Source organism: Larus michahellis, chromosome 5, assembly GCF_964199755.1.
Source record: "Larus michahellis chromosome 5, bLarMic1.1, whole genome shotgun sequence".
NCBI classification, from domain to species: Eukaryota; Metazoa; Chordata; class Aves; order Charadriiformes; family Laridae; genus Larus; species Larus michahellis.
The window spans coordinates 13,839,851-13,855,471 of record NC_133900.1 but is presented as its reverse complement, the minus strand read 5'-3'; the positions used below and the strand labels follow the sequence as shown (position 1 = coordinate 13,855,471).

The 15,621-nt window shown below is 41.2% G+C and overlaps 1 protein-coding gene across 5 annotated transcripts in view; it reads right to left on the bottom strand.

Moving 5' to 3' along the window:
• The window catches only part of TTC29 (tetratricopeptide repeat domain 29), a 279,336-nt gene that overhangs the window by 218,898 nt on the left and 44,817 nt on the right, over positions 1-15,621 (bottom strand). For 2 of the 5 annotated variants that reach the window (XM_074588975.1, XM_074588984.1), the window contains exon 1: positions 7,312-7,336. The exons of the other annotated variants lie outside the window; for them this stretch is intronic. The gene's annotated coding sequence lies outside the window, so the exon portion shown is untranslated. Of the gene's footprint in view, positions 1-7,311; positions 7,337-15,621 lie in introns of those variants that run through there. 5 annotated transcript variants of the gene reach the window in all.

Genomic DNA, 15,621 nt, shown 5'->3' with positions numbered 1-15,621 from the left:
AACTTCGTAAAAATCAGCAAAAGTGAGGTCACTAGTTTTCAGTTAGACAGTTTTGAATTCGGGCAGGTTAAGCTACTGATAGGAGTTTAGCAATAGGGAGCAAGCCATTGCGACTGCAGGTACTGGGGCACTTGGTCATCCCTGTGAAATGCTGCCGTGTTCCTTATGCTGGTACGTGGAGGAATGAGATTCAAAAAAAGTCCAGCATAATAAGCGGGAAACCCACTGTATTTTGTGGCAAATAAAGGGAAGCGAGCATGGCCTCAAGCCAGACAGCTATAGCTTAGTGACTAGAGCATTCTTCTGGGACACAGCTCTAAACCCATTTAGTCAGACCAAACTCCAGCTTTCCTGGGCAAATATCGCAACCACTGAGCAGCTGAACAGAAAGCAGCATTTGCTTCCCTCTGTCATGTATTTTGCAGAGCCTGCTCTAAGAACAACAGAAGGCAGAGCACAGGATCTGGGACAGGCAGGGAAACCCCGACTTTATGAACAGTGAGAATCCTTGGAGATGTGCCTTTCCAGTACTGTCTCATTTGAGGCAGTTCAGATCATAATCCGAATCAGTTTTAGAAGTCTAGGGCTTCTAATGTAAATGAATGCAGGCAGACGTAGAAACTGGGAAAGTCCAGTGTCCATCTGAGTAGCAACTTGTGAAGATTTAAAATTTGGACACAGGTGGTCCAAAGGGCAGGCACCTAGGTGAACCGTAAGTCCCCGACGTGAATTTACACCTAAAACATCCTGCTAAAGTTCGCTTATTTGGCTTGCTAAATGCGCTTATGACTCCATCTTCTTTGCAGTGAAAATAGTTGCTCAGCATGAGATTATTTCCTGTCCTCATTAAGCATGCTGAGAAGGAACTGCAAAGTCCTGCTCCAGAACTTTTACAGTCAGTCCAACGGCTGGGTCTCGGTACATCCTTTTCAAGTGAAGATTGCGAAGATTGCTTCATAGCAGTATTCCTTTCCCAAAAGGAACTACAGAGGAGCTAGCAATAGTATCCAGCCTCTGCACCGATCACTCTGTTAACTGCTAGAGATTGCAAAAGAAAGGCCAGGCTTGTGGCCAAGCCATTTATTTGGTGCTCAATCTAATTCTTGGTACTAACTCAACTTTCTCTGTGACCCCGGGCAAGTTGCCTCTCAGTTTCTCAGTTATCCAGCTATAAAGTGGGAATTCAGAGTATCTCCATGTTTCCTTACCATCTGCCAAGTCTATTTTCATTGTAAACATTGGGCAGCAAATGTCTTCTATTATTCATAGACTAAGGCCAGACGGGACTAGAACACCTTCTCGTCTGACCTCCTGCATACCAGAGGCTATTATGTGTATGTGCAATACACAGTAGGGAGCTGGTCGCAAATGGGGTCTCCAGGTGCTCTTTCAAAAGAAGAGAAATAATAATACTAACTCAAACACAGCCATCACCTTCCTCTATACATCCAAAACACTGGGCCTGTTTAGATTTTTGAAGTAATTTTTGTTATTTTTACAAAGCTAGCAAACTTCTGTGTGTTTCTTCCTTATTTTGGAAGTTGTTTCTGAAGATGATTTTTTTAAAATAGAAGTTACTGAAAGAGTTCAAAAACATTAGGATATTTCAAAGACAAAATACTTGAACAGCACAGCTCCTGAGCTGATAACAGTGTGTGCTAGTGCACTTAGCATTAGTGAAATTGTTTCTAAACTAAACACGATAAGCTTTAAGAGAAAATAAATTCTGGAAATCAGTTAGACTGTCTGGGCACGATGCATAAAACCATACAAATCAGGCCTTCTTAGATTAACTTACTCCACTCTTCAATGTCTAACTATTGTAAGGCTTTTCCACGTAAAATACCCATATTCTCATTGTTGATTTAAGTCAACAAACAATGAGTAACTCAAGTTTAGCCAAATCACAATCCTTAGCTTTTATGCATTTTCAGGTAATATCTGTAGGTTTATAATGGAGTATTTAAATGGCACTCAACTCTGTTTAGGAGAGGATCAAATAAAATTCACCTTAACGAGAATTAAGTTTACTCCTCATTTCTGCTGGTATAAAAAAGAAAACTGTGTAACTACTCAAAGTAGTAGTAGAATTTTCATATCTTACGTCTCAATGGACTGGAAGAAAATAGTGCAAAAGAAAGTACTGCAGCAAGAAATGTGACAGGAAGTGTCATATACATACTATAACATCACCTGTTTATTCAGTTTATAATTGTATTACACACTGCCATCATGTCAGCTCTCAGAAAAACACCATCATATTGACAAAGGCAGTAATTCACGTTGTTTCCCATCTGAGTGTGCGTGCGTGTGTGTTTTTCCTCAGGCTTTCCAATCCTTGTTTAAGAAGCCGTGATCATCTCAGTGTCAAAATTCAATTTATCAGATACAATATATATTAAGGGAGTGAAATAAGGGCTCGCAGCATGTGAGAGTTCAAAGAAGATGATTTGATTATCCCCTCTGGACTTAAACCCCGTGATTCTGTGACATCTAGCCCTGAAGTGAATGAGCTGGAAGACAGGCTGTCCACTTTCTGCCTCCTTATAATACAACCAAGATGATTTAACTATAAATTTTGAAGCGGAACGTAAGACAGTCCTCGACTGCACTCCCTTCTCATTCAACAGCTATGTAGGGACCTTCTCCGAGAACTTCTTTCCTGAAAGAGTACACTGGAAGAAAGCAGGTAAAGTTCATCAGATCTGAAGATAAAACCAACCTAACTTAAATACAGGCAGGACAATAACTCGGTTTGCAGGGAGGTTATGTTCAGGAAAATACCCTATGGCCAAGGGCTCCACGACTTCGAATGGACCCTGTTATGCAGGATGGGATGAGGGAAGCTGGTACGGGAAGTGGAGGAAATGAAAACTGCGAGCAGAGGGGCAGGTAAGAGCCTGCCATCAGGAGTAATCAGGAGGTAACAGGAAACTTGTCGGTTTTGAAGTGATACCAGCTCATCTAATCTAACCCCGGAGAGTGCTGGGCTCAGAAGACAGCAAACCAGAGAGAACTGAACCAGGGGGGAGCCAGGGAATTGGAGAGAGTGCTGAGGCAGCTACGAACAACAAAGAAACGAGATGAAGGATTCAAGGAAGAAGAATATTGGGACCAAATGGAGTGGCAGGGAGGAGGATGAGGTGGAAGACTAAAGCAGGGAAATGAGGAATAGTCACACAAGGACAGAAAGGTTCGGTCTTTGAGGAGCCGGTCAATCGGCCAAGACTTTCTTCCCAGGGATTTGGATGGCATGGGAAAATTTCTCGACTCCCAGCAAGAGGTCAGGGACTGGACAGGATGCACACCCTTTCTTCCTTTCGACTGACAGTCAGTATAAAAGCCAACTCTCTGCTACTGCCGTCGATGACACAGTCAGCTCAAGTAGCAGACAGCTGTCAGGCGCATCCAAAGATTGCCATCTTGCTGATGACCCCTGTGGGTGTTGTTATGATTCCAAAAAATCTAGTTTGGTGTTTTCAGTTAGCTTTGGTAAAAACCTAGGGAATTACACAAAATATTAAAAAGAATATTATGCTTGCGAGTAAAGAAATTCATAAGATAAGCAGTAACAAAATTACAAATCCCTGTTCCGTCATAATGTGCTCTCTTCCGTGCGTACTCCTTGTGATGTACATTTCTCTACAGTGATCACAGCTGCACAGCCAAGACCGCTATGGTCCTTATAATTTTGTCACATTTCTTTTTCTGTTGTTTTCGCTATTGGTGCTTGTTTTTTTAAATAACGCAGAAGATGGATGGCAGATTAAGGAGATCACTGTATGGAGAAAAAAAAAGTGTATTCTTAGGGCCAAGACGGTTGAATGCTACCTGAAGAATGAGATCCTGTGTCTGCCTCTGTACATAACACAAGGCAGGACTCCAAATGGAAACCTTAACTAACGCGACGATCACTAATTCTCTCACTTCTTACATGTCCCATGTGAAACATCTGGCCAAGTTTGCGGAGTACTCACAGTTTCAGCCAAAGTTTAATGTAGTATAATGAATACCTAATAGGGTATAAATATGCAGAGTGCTTCGAAAAGCATTTTCGAGACATCTCACTGTGACCACCAAAATTAATATCAGTTTGGCAATGTTAAACTTCATCTCACAACACTGCCCAGGTTGCCCAGTAACACTGCTTGATTTTATGTGGCTATTCTAAAGTATTGCAAAAGTATACACAAAGAAATTACTAATTCAGTCATCATCACAGAATATGAATATAGTATCTCATCTTTTTCAATGAAGATAAAACGAAGCATTGAATGCTGATGAAGTAAAGACCATCCCAGCTGAAGAAGAAAGAACATGCTTACATGGCAAAAATAAGGCGGTGTGCGTTTGTATACATAAACACTATTTCTACTTCTGTAGAAAGGAGAAAGCACAGGATGCACAGGCAATGTTAAATTAACATGTGTGCTTGATTTTGCAGCCTTAATAACGCTTTGTTAATCCAGATTTTTGAACGCAATATGTTATAGATAAACTAATCTATGTAGTCTTCAAGCACTTACAGGGAAGAGACAAACCCTCAAAAAGCTGAATCGAAGTGTAACCCATTTTGTACCAGTTTGGGAACCGTAACCTGACATGTTACTTTAGAGGCGGTGGCAGCACAAAGTTCTGTCAAAGATTTGGGCTGGGCTAACAAGAAATGCAAGATTAACCTTGTTAAACAGTAATGACTAATTTTCCCCGCATTGAAATCATCATACTTCATTCCGGTAAGAAGAGAATCAAGTGCATGAGTTCCATTTGTGGTCTTCAGACATAGTGAGCTCAGCGGAGGGCACAGACTGGAGAGGCTTTGTCCACAGGCGGGAGCTCTCCCTCCAAACCACTACAGTTCCAGATAAAACCAGCTGCAACAGCGCTTCTGGGAACAACTTCCACTTGGTGACACCCTGCATGGCGGGGGGGGGTGGGGGGGTGTCGGTATTTTTGTCGGAGGCGCCAGCAGCCTGCGTGTGACCTTAGTTCCGCGGGTGCGCTCTGAAAGGCCTCCCTCCCTGGAAATTCGGTCCGCGAATTGCTTCCACGTGCGCGGCCATCGAGCGGCTCCTTGCTCGCCCCCAGGAGGACGGGGGTTGCCCGGGGGTGGGAGCTCCGTGCTCCGCTGACCGCCCGCCTGCCCCCGGCGGAGGCGGCGCGGAGCAAGGGCGCCATCTAGTGGGGGACGGGAGCGCCGCCACACAGCGGGAAGGGAACGCTCCGGCTGCCGGCGGCCCCCATCCCCACCGCCGGGACCGGCAAACGCTCCCTCGGCCCCAGAGAAGGCTCCCTTTCTTATGGAGGCTATGATGCGTGCTCTGAGGATGCCACTGAAAAGCATTTTAGATAAACGAGTGGTCCCAGGTACCCCAGGGGAGATGGGGATGGACACACAGACGTTCGATTTCAAAGCATCCTCTGTTTTGCCCATAAGATCCCAATTCAAGATGACAAATGCTCATAAGTCACTAGTCAGCATACTTTTTTTTTTCCCCCTCAAATCAGAAATAAGGGAAATCCTTCACACCACAACAACTCCTGTATCCAATTAATTATTTAATTATTTTTTTTTTTTTCCTGAAATCAAGAACTGCTTGCTGAAGAGGCTACGAAGTATTTTCTGGACACGGGCAAAATATATTTTTCCCCTTCCTATCTTAGAGAGCTGAATCATTTTTGCCATTTCTGGAAAGCTTGATTCAGCCCAATACTGACACTTGCTGGGGAAACGTGTCATGAAAATGCCAAGACCAAATGGTTAAAAACTAACAAGTAATAATGAGTTGAAAGCAGAGCCTTACAAGTGGGAGTGCTGAGCAAACACACAGGTATAACGCTGTCACTTTGTGTTGTAGCCCTCCAAAATTTACATTGGCTACATGGGGAGATCAAATTAAATATGTTCTATTTTGCAGCCTGGATGTTTCATTACATTCATACAAATCAACCCAAAATTTCTAAAAAGAAACAACGTTTCACTAAAATGTAGTCTTCCTTGACGTATCCTTGAAAAATAGGAAATAGTGTGTACAGGCCAAGAACCTTTTAAGGATTTGTTCAATGTAATGCATCCATTAAGACGGGAGATCAAGCCCTTGGGAAGTGTGACACGGCAATTTTCTTTAGCCGAAACCAAACTCCTCTTTTGTGAGTACACAAGCCCTGTGTTTATTTGTCATCCATACAGCCAGTGAGGCTTCTGCTTCTTTTTGGTTTTGTTGCAGAACAAAGTTCAGGAGGCTTATACTGTCCCAGGTTTTAGTAAAAGGCAAATATGGCTGTGGTGGTTTTAAGCCCTACCCTACTAGCCCTGGTTACATCTTTCCAAACCTATTACTGACAAATTTGATTTATGAGAAGGGGGCACACACTATTTCATCAGTGTTTAAAGCTGAAATACTGGGATTTGTCTTACAATGGGTGAGGCTCAAGCGCTTCAGAGGCAGACACATCCAGCAGAGAGGCAGCGCAGAGAGCTGCAGGTTAGGGAGACGGTTTAAAGCGTCACATCAAGATTCACTAGAAGTTGGCTGTTAAATCCCCAAGTCAGAAAAACTCTGAAAAACTCTGAGATTTTTACAGACGCACACCTGGCTTGCTCTGTCTTGCAAGATGGCAGGGAGGGAGGAGGAGGAGTTTCAGAAAACTGCGTAAAATGTATTTGGGAAAAATAAAAAAAAAATCCGATGTAAAACATATTGCAAGGCCTATGCACAACTAACTCCATTTGGTCAGGCTTAGCATCTACATCACAGCAAGTAGTACCATTTTCTGACTCTACGACTGCATTTCTTAAAAGCAGTACCCATGTTCTTTATATACAGCCAAAAACTCTTGCACTCAAGAAGGCCCAGACGAAATATTTTCAAATACTTGCTGAGTCCCTCTGACTGAAAAGATTCTTACTCGACTCAACTAGCAGGTTTCTTTTACGCAGAATACAGGGAGGCTTCTTATACACACATCACAGAGCTGTGCATACGTGGGGACAGAAGCTGTGAAAAGAGCACAGCAACGTGAAAACCAGAAATAACCGTAACAGTGAAACTTTTCCTTTTCCTCCTGAAAACTAGTAATACCACTAAAGCGCATACTGGGTAGCAGCAGTTCGTCCATGTGCCAGAGGAAAACAAATAAAATAAAACTAAAAAAAAAAATAAATTAAGAAATGTTTGAAGAGTTACACAAGCCAAGCCCTTTGAGAGAAAAAACAGCCCTCTGAATAACCAAACGCTGGGTCCTGGCATTAGTTTTTAGAGTTGTTATTCTTCTCCTATATGACTGCAGTAATCTTGAATATCTACTTACCCTTCTGAAGTCCATGCAAGAATCTATTTATAATTGTGGGATACCAGTGCTAGTGCATCATGGCACATGGCCTCTGTTACTGGAAATGATCCTGGCTGATTTACTAGCAACAGAATGAGTAGCTGACATATTCTATGCGTACAAGAAGTACAATTCTTAGAGAGGAAGAAGTAAGAAGAAAAGAGAAGCCTTGAGCTGTATTCAAAGGTAATCAAAACAAAACAAAAAAACCCAAGAAGGAAAAATCCTCCCTTTTGAATGCAACTACCCTCATTTATGGATGAGGAACAGAGTAAAGAACAAGCCAAAGAGCACAGTATCTATCAATTCTGTTACATCAGCTCTTAGATGGCCTAATTAAGATAACAAGGGTATACTTTTTTGAAGGTGAAAAGTATCCATAACCACAAAAATAAAAGCCAAGGGAACCAGACCTGGCGTGCACTTTACAAAAGCTTTGCTCACGGCAACTCCACAAAACTACTAGAATAAAACTCCTAAAACTCATTTTGCCATAAGTTTGAGAGTTATTCTTCTCTGCTATCTGTCAGAAGGATATCTTCACAGAACCAGAAAAAAAAGAAGTCCTACTGGGATATCAGCTGATACATTTTTGCATCTTACACAACTTTCTCTTTTCCATTCCCTTGAGTGCTGGTATCAGTCAACACTTCACAATGTCCACATTCTCTTATCAACAATCAGACACCAGTGTTCATGGCATCCCTTTGCCAATGGATAGGCAAGTTTGACACATGCTTTATTTATTTTGGAGATTTGATAAACTGTGATTCTTGGCTCTCGGTATTTCTAAGTTTGGGAACAGCTTTATTTATCACCAGCTCTGAATTAAGGCTATAAAACTTCTATGAAAATGTGTAGATGGTCCCTTAGAGGAGAGCTGTGCAACACTGCTAACGAAACAGTTAAGGACGATGTCTGTTTAATAATAAAAACAAGTTGAGCTAGCGTGCTAAGGAGTAAGCCACACCAGTACTGATATGACTGGAGTGTTTGCCATGCTTTCCGATAACAGGCGTCTATTTATACACTTTGGTGTATAAATCAGACACTCTGTACTACGCACAGGTGAGAGTGAGTAAGAATACACAGCTCTGAGCTGCCTTACCCTTTTAAAACTATATTCTCAGGTTACACAAATTAATCACTTTCAAGCTGTTTTTCTTAGAGTTTAAGCGAGTCAAGGGAAATCCGCAGTGTTCCTGCAGTTGCGAATGCTTCTGGGTATTCAAATGTCACCCGGTGGGAAAGCTACTTTGCACTGTTAGTGTCAGCAGGAAGCTCTTCCCAGGGTTTTCAAAGGGCATCCCCGTGTCACAGTGACTACGTGGACAAAGAAGGGTCTTCCTTCACTTATGGCCTTCCCTCCTGCCTCATCTCAGTACGGTTTGTCTATAGCAATTGGAGCGGTGTGTTCAATGGAAGCTGCTATTTCAGACAGTAGCAACGAGTCAACTGCTTTTGCAGAGGTCAGTGTTTCGTGATAAAGGAGGCTGTTGTTTGGACAGAGCAGAGTATCACTATAAATATCAGCCTCTTACAGTTATTTCTCTTCTTGGTAGTGGCTGATATCTGGAGTGCCAAATTAAAGAACAAATGCGGTAACTACACCCGATATTGTAAAATCAATAAGTCGACAAGTCTCCTTGGGTCCTTTAGTCTAATGCAAAGTCTGTATTTCCTTGCCTCCAGTAGAAGATATTTAAGCAGGCAGTCCATATTGCAGGAGTCAACAATAGTCTGGAAAGTGCTTTGCCTCAGTTTGAAGATGACATATTCATCAAAGAGCCATTCCTCTACGGAAAACTAAAAGAACTTCTGGTTAAGTCAATGTAGACAGCCCTAAAGACAGAACTGATGGTTTTTCGCAAGCAAGATATTTAGGTTATACAGCACCATCCTACAGGAGATTCAGGATTTTTCAGGCTAAGGAAAATTTGCAGTTTAAGTAGATCGTTAAATGATACATTTTATCACGGGGGATTAGCTGCATTGGTTATTTGGTGTGTGTTTGGGTTCTGCTAGTTTCTTCCACTGTTGTGCAAGCTGTCAAATTTGTGTCAACAATAAGAAACTTCTTGCCCGCAATGTTTCCTTCCCCCAGGTCAATTTGATACCCGTTACTTTGGGATATGACTGCACCTCTGTTTCCATTATGGGTTTTGATCAGATGCAGATTTGGTCTAGAAGGTGTAATTACAGTAGATGCATATCCACATTGACAGAAGGTCAGGCAGAAAACATTCAGGTCTTTTCTGCATTAATTCTGCCTGCGCCTTCCAAGAACTGTTAGTAAGAAAGTAGTTTCAAACAGGCATGGGAAGACTAATGTCAGGAAAAGTTTTGTAAAGACAGAATCTTTCAGGACATAGTGGTAGGATTCAGAATAGCTGATGCTATCCTGGAGGATCAGTACTCTACAGCTACCTATAAGTTAGAGGCTGGTGGATTTCAGGCCCGAGAGGGGAGATGGGCCAGAAGCTAGCGATGATACCGGGGATTCTTCCTTCTCTCCCCAGGCCAGCATGCCAGAGCCTCGGCACTTCTGACTATGGGTATGTGCACATATCTCTATACACATTCTCTCGATAATTAAGTTGTGGCTTTTCTTTTAACCTGTGCTTTCTGGTGTTAACAGTAATTCACAGATGGCTCTCCAGGTATTAGAGCCGCTATTTCCCCGTCAACAAGGCATTATTATTATTATTTCTGGATTTTTAAATACTGATGTGATGAATGTTTCCAGTCTGATTTTAAGCCAGGTGCTGCTTTCTAGGCACCTTCTTCCTCTGCGGAGAAGATGGTAATTTGCAGGCCACATACCAGATAGTTACTGAACATGAGAGAATTACCTCAGGACATCCCCGCCGAGCACCATACGCTGCTTCCACATGCAGAACCCATACAGGGAGGCAGTTTCCCCATTTGCCTATTAAGCACTTGCATAATCTACACCACAGGCCAGACAGAATCACTTTATCAGCTCTGCTCTCAGCTCACGCATTGAACTACTCAGCTCCAGCACATTCCCTGACTCCCAACAGCTGTGATCCCCAGCACATCTGTTGGGAGCAGAACAGCCATTCTGAGGGCCCTCAACTTTGTTGGTTCTAAGTCTCATTTCCCAGCCTCTGTAAAACCCATGACAACTGAACAGTGTTCCGCAGCTGCTGCAACTTTAGCCAAATATATTTTTGGCACTCTACAGGGTGCCTCTTGAGGAACTCAAGCCAATTGTCCTTTGTGCTGCTAAAAAACCTGAAACCTCCACCTACAGACCCTTCTCTCTCCCTTGTGTGTACTGCCAACTACAATGAGAACGGTTTCATCTCTTTTTTCACACAAATATCTTACTGACTTCTTCCTAGTTCTATAATGCTTAAGTTACTCTGCCATCACTTATTTGATGATTTACCACCTTCATATCATTCATAGAAGATTCAATGGAATCCAGAAACAGCTGACGCTTTTTAAAAGAAAGGTACAGGGTATGATGGTGAACTTATAGGGACATTACAACACTTGTTGTCCTAGAAGGCAGCACACTTTGCACTTTCCTAAATCTATGCTGCTCTGGAGGCTGAAAATTCCCCATTTCAGTATGTGATTGAAGTATAGGGCCCTTTGTGGAATACCCCCAGGGTGTGCTCTGTTCAAGTCATATTCCTCACTCACACCTCTTATTTCCAGTCCAATCCATGTTAGAGCAGGGCCTAAGAAAGCAACCTTAAAGGGAATTATTTTGAAAGTTCTCACAGGGCTTCGCCCGTCCACGTGAAAAACTTTTAAGTGTGCCTTGATTTTCTTTCATCTGGTTTAATGAGACCCAGCTTCTAGGGAATTTTTTCTTTCTTTTTATTTTTTTTTCCTCCTTCTTTTTTTAATTTCTGATTGCCCACAGGTTAATCATCATGACTAAATAGACAAATTTTAAATACCACTATTACTGTTAACCAATACGATGCATTCCTATTTATCCAGAAACAAAGTAGGTAACTGTCACTGTCAACAGAATTTCTGAGTGGGTCACAGCAGCATATTTTTCCCCAAACTGACCCAGAGAACACACTAAACATCCGTCCTCAACAGTTTTAAACTGTCCTCTGGCATGAGTTTGGCTTTCTCTACATGCTATTCTTTTTTTAACTCAGAACAACTTTTTCCAGTCATCCAGAGGAATCTCCAGTAAAAACAGACAAGTCATGAGTTGATGTTCTTGATATTTTTGAGGTTAAATAAACATTTTTATTTTTATTTAGAGTAAAACAACATAGTTCCTACAGATTGCAGTGGAGACTTCTGATTGAACTGAAACTTTGTCTCACGTGCTTTATGAGGCTGTATATACATCTCAGTAAAGAGGAAAAGGAGGGCATAAGACTTATTTTTATTTAAATTACAGAAATAGTTTCATTTTAGCCAGCTATGTTTTCCTTTGCAGTCAATAATACTCCTTCAATATCACAGTTTATCCTAGGATTTACACCCCCATGTATAAAGATCCCATACTTTCACAGATTCACGTAAGTTTTCAACATACACATGGGAACAGACACAGTGCCAGTGAACATGGACATTACCAAGAAAGGGCTCATGTATGAAGAAGCAATGGCCAACAGCGGCTTAATGGATGACCACGTGGCCAATGGAATTAAATTCACAGTAAGAATTCCTTCTCCAGCTGGGCTCACTTACTATTGAATGCGGCAGGTTTAATGTTGTCTACTGCAAGAATTAATTTTTTACTTCACAGTTTTTTCTAGCATTCTGTTATGGAAACTGTTCCTTCCTCTAGCTCTCTAATCATTTAGGGTCCTAGATAATACACTTCCAAAAAATAATTTTACTTAAATATTGAAAGACTTGAATTGGGCTGCTGTGTTTCTGACTTCTGGTGGTCTAAGAATAGCTCCAAATACATGAGAGAAGTCTGAAACAAGAATTCCTGGAAATAAAAACGTTAATTTTCCCCCGATGAGCATAAGAATCTACAGAGAAAGAAAAGGTAGTCTAATTAAAAATACCACTTCTTTCACTATTCCTCCCACAATAGGAGGAACTTCTTAGCAGCTGCAAGAATTTACCATTGGCTTAAAAATTGCCCATTTTGAAGGCCAATTTATTTTTTTTGTAAACTGATGCTTTATTCCTCTCCAATAAATTCTAAGAGAGCTTGAATCAATATAGCTCCACGGAAGTCAAGTGTGTTGTACAAATTTATTATGTAGTCAAGGATATTTTTTCCCCTAGCATCAAGCTGCCTGCCAGTTATATTGTCAATGAACACACTGGATTTCAAAGTGTGGAACACCCCAAGATGCATTTGGTGCTTCGTTTTAGAAATAGTGTTGTTATGTGGCAATGGAGTGTTTCTGCACAAGTCAGTCTTTGATCACTGACCTAATAATCCCACTTCATCCATACTACCAACGTGAGCATAATGAGGGAGATGCAAATAATTTGTTTATCCTAATAAAATGGAACCTGGATGACAGAACATAAATTCTAGTAAGTTATAGGAACAGAGAAGAACTACATGTGCTAAAGGAATAGAGTGGCACAAGAACAGACAGACACAAGTTACCAAAAAAAAAAGATGCAAAGTTGGAAATCGAAAAAAAAGTTTCTAATAATGAAAGCAACGATGAACTGAAACAAAAATCCCTAACCACTCTAAGGGAAAAACACGGGCGGGGGGATAATGGAAAATAAAGTGACAATGTCAGATGAAGAATACGTGCAAGCAAGGGAAGGCTAAGACAGTTTTCTGTGGGTATTTTTCAATACTCTGAAAGGAGCATGAAGGCAGGACAAAACAGCCAAGATCAAGTGATGACTCAAGGACTGGTGTTAAAATGTTAAACAGTGCCGGTCCCAATACTGACCCCTGAGGATCACCACTCATCACTTGGACATTGAGCCATTGACTGCAATTCTTTGAGTGTGGCTATTCAGCCAATTCCTTATCCATCTAGTGGTCCACCCTGCAAATCCACGTCTCTCCAATTTAGAGACAAGGATGTTGTGCGGGACAGTATCAAATGCTTTGCACAAGGCCAGGTAGATGACCTCAGTTGCTTTTCCTTTATCCACCGACACTGGATATGTTTGAGCTCTAGCAACGACAAATTCAAGCTTTCTCTGTAGAGGGCCTTACAGCTGGTCTGCATCACATCTACAGTTCTACTAATAGAACCACGGTGCATGGTGGTTGAAGCTAGTTTGGGATACGTTTAAACATCTTTCTTTCGTCAGCCCTAGCATCCTTGTTACTAGCCTACTGTTGTCAACTGAATGTTGACAAACATTGCAAGCAATGTTACCTTCTCTCAACTTACAATCTCACCAGGGAAAAAGACAAAGTTAGTTTTGATGGGATTGATTTCCTCTGCATTGATGGCTGTTGACCTTCACTACTTTTTTTGCATAATAGTTTATTAATTTGTGGTCATGTTTTCCTCACATGGTTCTCAAACACCAGGGTGAACATTGGAACAACACAATCTCTTCCAGCCTGTTGATACCATGCCATAGCTGAAAAGCAATTGCTAGCAGCTGGCTCATCAGGCATTGTTTTTAAAACTCTCAGATGCATGTTTTCCAGATCTGCATATTTAAAAATATTTTATTTGATGCCTAAATACACACAATGGGTTAAAGATAATGGAAACAACAGAGGTAGTGCTCACAGACCAGGCTGGCAAGGTTTAGGTAAGAGGCGAGTGATATGATCTGTATTGTTTTTCCCTGGTGACTGAACAGAAAACTAGAAGCTGGGTTTACTGATTGGACATGTGGCAGAGTCAGAAATAGGCAGAAATAAGAAAGACCAAGAGGAAGAAGAGTTTGAAAAGACTACCCGTACAGCACTGGTAACCGACTACTGGAGGAAAGACTGTTTTTTGCATTGAAGGCTGTTAAGAATGAGACTTGAAAGTAAGAGCAGTTTTCCAAAAAACTTATCTTTCTCTATAAAGAAGATATGGAATTGTATTAAAAAAAAAAAAAAAGTTAGTGGCTTTTTTATCATTTTTTCTTCCTAAGAAGAAACCTGCTAGGCTTTTCTGTTTGGTTTGGTTTTTTTTCTGTTGCGGTGGTGGTTTTTTTTGTTGTTGTTGGTTGTTTGGTTTTTTTAAACAAAACAAAGCCGAACAGTATCTAGACCATAAATAGTTCTACTGACTTCAGCTGGACTAGGCACAAGGTTGAAATTACGCATACGCTTCAGTATCTTGCCAGATCAGTAAGAGAACACTTACTATCTTGAAGGATTTAAGATTATGTACTAAAAAGTCATACAATAGCAACTGGAGGTAGCCATTTTAGATACAGCATGCTTGCATGCACATGCCCTTGCCTGCTAAGAGAGTTTTGCCAAAAATTTCAGGGCCCAGCATTAGTTCACATGTTTTGAGTCCCCTTTACTACATGGAAAAAACATGCTCAGCCTAATTTTTCTATTATATGGTTTATTTATTTTCTAAAATAAGTAGCCGTAATTGATGAAGCCTTACAAGATTTTGCATACGATTTAATTCTGTTTAACTGTCATTGGTTACATAGAACTTATTTTTGCTCTCTTAAGTCTCCTCAGTGGTCAGCTGGCATCTAATCCTAGGGTTAGGACCTGGAATTCATTCCCTGGCATAACTGGCTGCCAGCTGGCTGGCTGGCATACCTAACAGTTTGTATGGCAGATGTCTTCTTAGATTGCTCTGTTCTCATATTGAAAGTACTTTTTGATCCATTTCCTGCATTTACTTGTTTGGAAGAAGGCCATCATCCTTCCTGAAGGATCAAAGATAGAAGTTAAGAGGAGACTGTACAACTCTGGAAACTGCTGAAAATAGCGACTGGAAAAATCTTTGAATATTGAGTGTGGGTTTTAGCAAGGACAAGATAACAATCTTAACCACAGACAAGCTGCTGCGATGAAGAAAAAGATTTATTTGTTCACTGTGCCCATGGCAGACACAGGCATACAAAAAAGAAAAAAAAAAAAAAAAGCACTTCCTTGTTAGTAGTATGATTAGTGAAGCTCTGGAACAGATTACCTAAAAATTTGTAGAGTTTCTGACATGAGAAGTCTTCAAGAACAGACGAGAGAAGTGTTGTCAGGATTGATGCAGGTACAGCACAGCCTGCCTTGACTGTGATCTCATGAGGTCTACTCCTAGCCTGTATTTCAGTAAATACTCTCCTTTATTTTTCGCTATATCTGTAGGTGAATGGAGGGTCTTAATAAAATAAAATTGGCTGCCTGCCTGACCAAACACAGCATGAGGTTTA